We start from the raw sequence: 5298 nt of genomic DNA, 5'->3' as shown, positions 1-5298 counted from the left end.
CACACAAAGAAAGCCCGCCTTTCCCCTCCCCCCAACACTGATAAGAAGAGAGACTTGGGGGTTGTGTTCACATTCCTGATGGTTTACGACCCTATCTAACCAGGCAATCTGAAGACAAAGAGAAACTAGTATACAGAGTAAAATTAAGGAAAGAAATGAGCTGATTCAAACATGATTATGAATAAAGAAATAGCTCTTAAACATATGCATTATCTACAGTACTCAAAGCGCTTTGACAGTATTTCCACATTCACCCATTCACACACACATTCACACACTGATGGCGGGAGCTGCCATGCAAGGCGCTAACCAGCAGCCATCAGGAGCAAGGGTGAAGTGTCTTGCCCAAGAACACAACGGACGTGACTAGGATGGTAGAAGGTGGGGATTGAACCCCAGTAATCAGCAAACCTCCGATTGCTGGCCCGGCCACTCTACCAACTTCGCCACGCCGAATTAACTCCTGAACTGGCATTTTCACACACACCTCAAACCATCCGCACGCATCCAATGCTTTCTGGTGCGCTCCAGAAACTATCTCGTGAGCACAAGAAACTTTTGCCTGCACACGAGATACATATCTAAAAAAATTTTTTTCCCATGTTTCTTTAGGGGCTTTGTAGATTTCAAAACAAAAAATTACACAATAGATTTTATGGCCGACTAAGTTTACCGTAAAATCTACTTTGGTACTGTTTTTTTTCCATAACAGTAAGACACTAAAACATAAAAAACAAAACAAAAAAACATTAAAACAAGATTAAAATTAAAAGATAAAAAGATAGATAAAAAACTGGCAGCTCGGTTTGAATTTTACTGCTAAAAACAGTGGTATTGTTTTTCCATTCCATTCCATTTATTAGATTTTTTATATGCTGTAAAAAAAAACACTGCTTTTAAAATTCTGGTGACTGAGCTGCCAGTTTTTAAAGTAAAATCTAAGAAGTTAAGGGCGCCAGCTCTAAGGGGTGGTGTGATGACTCTTGTTCTCACTCCCAATTTCTTGGCTAAACCCCAGTCCATCAAGCTCTCATCAGCCCCCAAGTCACTTAAAACATCTAATTCCATGCTAATTGAGTGGTTGGTTACCTTAATGGGTGTCAAGGCACACGAGGTAGCACTTGAGGCAGGGACCTGATTCCCTGCCTGGATCGACTTGGAAAGGCAGGCGGCCACAAGATGCCCCACCACTCCGCAGTGGAAACATCGCCCCTCCTTGATGCGACGCTAGCGCTCTGCCAGGGAGAGTCGTGCCCTGCCCAACTGCGTGGGCTCCTCTACGCTCTCGTGCAGGGGATGGGGAGGCCGTACGGTTGGTTGAAGCATAGCTGGCGGTGATAGGAATTTGCCACTGGCGATCTGAATCCGTCGGATGGCCTTCTTGGAGGAGCTTCAACTCTCATAGCCGTTGATCTGTCCGGATGGCGAGAGTGATGAGGTCGTCCAGGTCTATGGGTAGAAGTCGCTCCAGAACAGGGCCGGCCAGCCCCTTGAGGAAGACGTCGTAGAGGGCCGTAGTATTCCATCTGCTCTCTGCAGCCAGGGTTCGAAAATGTATGGCGTAATCTGAGACTGATCCTCTCCCCTGACGAATCCCACTGAGCTCTCTAGCCCTTTCACGCTCGGAAGAGACAGGGTCAAAAGTCTTTTGGAGAGTCTCTGTAAAGTCTCGGAGTGAGCTGCATATATGAGAGCCCCTGGACCACTCGGCCATGGCCCACTTCCTTGCTCTCCCAGCCAGATAGGAGATCATAAACGACACCGTGGGGCGAGAGCTCAAAATGCATCTCACAGTTCATGATGAATTCCTTGCATTGTCTGGGTTCGCCCGCTAAGCGTTCAGGAGTGGCCAATTGGGCTTCAACTCCACTATGAATGGTGGGGAATACCTGAGTCCTGGTGGCTGGCTGCGGCTCTGGCACAGTGGGTGCGGGACCAGGCTTGGTCATTTGGGTGAGCAGAAAATTCACCTGTTCCGCGAGTTGGCCTACCTGGGTGGTAACAGCGGTCCTGAAGCTTTCCCGGGTTCGGACGATCCCCTGAATTCCCTGGCCCAAGACTGTCACCCGCTCCTCCTGAGAGGAGAGGCGGGATTCCTGCGTGTGAAGTGCCGCAGCCAACTGCTCCAATCCTGCTGTGTTCATACTGGCCAGAGTGTACTGTCGCGACCAGAACAGGACTCTGAACACAGATGCAGGATTTTCAGAAACAGATATTTATTCTGAACAGAGAAGGGGTTCAAAACGGGAGAAACAAAACAGGCTATCAAAACAGATCTAACCTGACCACTAAACTAACAAAAATACTAACAACTCAAAATGCTCCGGCTGTGGAGGGGAAAAAGGGGCTAAGAACAAAAAATACCAAATACAACAAAGAGCGCTCCAACGGAGGCGATGCATGGAAGCTAATCTTACCTGACAAAAGTTTACAAACAAAGAATCTCCCATGGATCAAAAGGTACAAAAACGTGGCAATGGCTGTAGACATGACTGTGGCAAAGGAACACTGGAGGTACGCACAAGAAGATATGAAACACTCTGGCACAGGACAGAAGGAGGACGAGACATATTATACACATGAGGGAGGGTGACACAGGTGGGCACAATCAGGCAATCAGGAAAGATGTCAGACCAGTGATACAGGAGGAAGGGCAAGTGATCTGAAACCAGAGGGAGAGTCAGCATTTCAAAATAAAACATAATGAAAACATGAAACCAGACGAAACCCAGACAAGGCTTCACCCAGGTGTGACAAGGCAGAGGGGGAAATTGCAAGGACAAGAGGAGGATAAGACAGAGAGACAACAACAACAAAAAGAGAAACAACAACAGAACAACATCAGCAAATACGATATGTACAAATATGACACGAAAAATGTTAACTGAAGGAGATAGTAATAACACAGAAATGACAATGAACATTATTGCACTACTAATGGAACAATAAAAATACAAATAAAAGAAAAATACTATTAGAAGTAGCACTATTGATAATGAATAATAATAATTGTTTCAAATGCAACAATACATATATGTAATTAAAACTTGAATTACAAAAGAAAGCAGATACATGTAGGGGAAGAAATAGAAAAAATAGGTTAAAGGCCTACTGAAATGAATTTTTTTTATTTAAACGGGGATAGCAGATGTGTCATACTTGATCATTTCGCGATATTGCCATATTTTTGCTGAAAGGATTTAGTATAGAACAACGACGATAAAGTTCTCAACTTTTGGTCGCTGATTAAAAAAAGCCTTGCCTATACCGGAAGTAGCGTGACGTCACAGGAGGTAGGATTCCTCACAATTCCCCGTTGTTTACCATGGAGCGAGAGCGATTCGGACCGAGAAAGCGACGATTACCCCATTAATTTGAGCGAGGATGAAAGATTTGTGGATGAGGAACGTTAGAGTGAAGAACTAGAGAGACAGTGCAGGACGTATCTTTTTTCGCTCTGACCGTAACTTAGGTACAAGGTCTCATTGGATTCCACACACTCTCCTTTTTCTATTGTGGATCACGGATTTGTATTTTAAACCACCTCGGATACTATATCCTCTTGAAAATGAGAGTCGAGAACGCGAAATGGACATTCACAGTGACTTTTATCTCCACAAAAATACATCAGCGAAGCTCTTTAGCTACTGAGCTAACGTGATAGCATCTGGCTCCAATGCAGATAGAAACAAAATAAATAAATCCCTGACTGGAAGGATAGACAGAAGATCAACAATACTATTAAACCATGGACATGTAACTACACGATTAATAAGTCTCAGCCTGGCAAAGCTTAACAATGCTGTTGCTAACGACGCTGAAGCTAACTTAACAACTTAGCAACCGGACCTCACAGAGCTATGATAAAAACGTTAGCGCTCCACCTACGCCAGCCAGCCCTCATCTGCTCATCAACACCCGTGCTCACCTGCGTTCCAGCGATCGACGGCGCGACGAAGGACTTCACCCGATCACAGATGCGTTGGCAGCTAGCATCGGCTAGCGCGTCTGCTATCCAAGTAAGTACTCCTTGTTGTGTTGCTACAGCCAGCCGCTAATACACCGATCCCACCTACAACTTTCTTCTTCGCAATCTCCATTGTTCATTAAACAAAATGCAAAAGATTCACCAACACAGATGTCCAGAATACTGTGGAACTGTTCGATGAAAACAGAGCAGTTTGTATGGTGACACATTGGGTACGAATACTTCCGTTGCCGTCGTGACGTCACGCGCATACGTCATCATCCAAAGACGTTTCCAACCGGAAGTTTAGCGGGAAATTTAAAATTGCACTTTATAAGTTAACCCGGCCGTATTGGCATGCTTTGCAATGTTAAGATTTCATCATTGATATATAAACTATCAGACTGCGTGGTCGGTAGTAGTAGGTTTCAGTAGGCCTTTAAGCTTTATCAGTTTTTACGCAGTTTCCTCCGGAGACAACAACTTTAATATATGTTTGATGAAACGTGACTATATGCATGAGTATATGTATGTATATGTGCTTGCATATGTTGTGATTACAAATACACTGGATGCAGCCAGAACTGTTGACATACTTCACACAGAAGTCATAATTTCTCAGTGATTGTAGGTCCAAACCTAATGAAGATTTTGACAAAAAGGGGTTTAGTAAGGTTTTTTTTGTCATTCTGTGCATTTTTTTTTTTTTTACATTTATTGCGCCTGCTGGTCTCGAAACACTGCAGGAATGTAGCAGCAGAGTGTGCAAATAAGCCCGCAAAACTATACTTTCACAAAATAAAAACATGTTTTAATTGTAAGTTTATGAGCTACAGTATGTTTACAATAAGTAAACATATTATTTTGGTTTAGTTTGTCAGAAAAATTAATGGCAAAAGGACAGCAATGGCATGCATCATGATCTGGGCACAGCCCCACCTGACCTTGGTAGCAGTCATGGCGCCTGTTTAGTTGGCCATGCTCTCTTCATACACGACTTTGGGCTATTTTGTCGCCATCTGTAGGATTTACAATGTATTACATGTATTTTCAGGAAAACTACTTAGTCGTTGGAAGATTGCAGTGAATTTTATTGCAATCGCCACAAAAACTTTTTTGTGAAGCGAGTTACATTAATTAGCCCAAAATATTTGTATATTCTTTACTTTTTTATTACTTGCACTACATTGTAACTTTTTAAAATCATACTTATATTTTAAATAAAAAAATATAAATCATTTTATATATTGTCAGTTGCTTCTTATATTTAATTTTCCTTAAATTCTTATTTTCCCATGTTAGCAGTTTTTGCACCAATACAAATACCTTGT

The sequence above is a fragment of the Entelurus aequoreus genome, linkage group LG05, assembly GCF_033978785.1.
Source record: "Entelurus aequoreus isolate RoL-2023_Sb linkage group LG05, RoL_Eaeq_v1.1, whole genome shotgun sequence".
In the NCBI taxonomy this organism is placed as follows: domain Eukaryota; kingdom Metazoa; phylum Chordata; class Actinopteri; order Syngnathiformes; family Syngnathidae; genus Entelurus; species Entelurus aequoreus.
Note: the sequence above shows the minus strand (reverse complement) of the source record.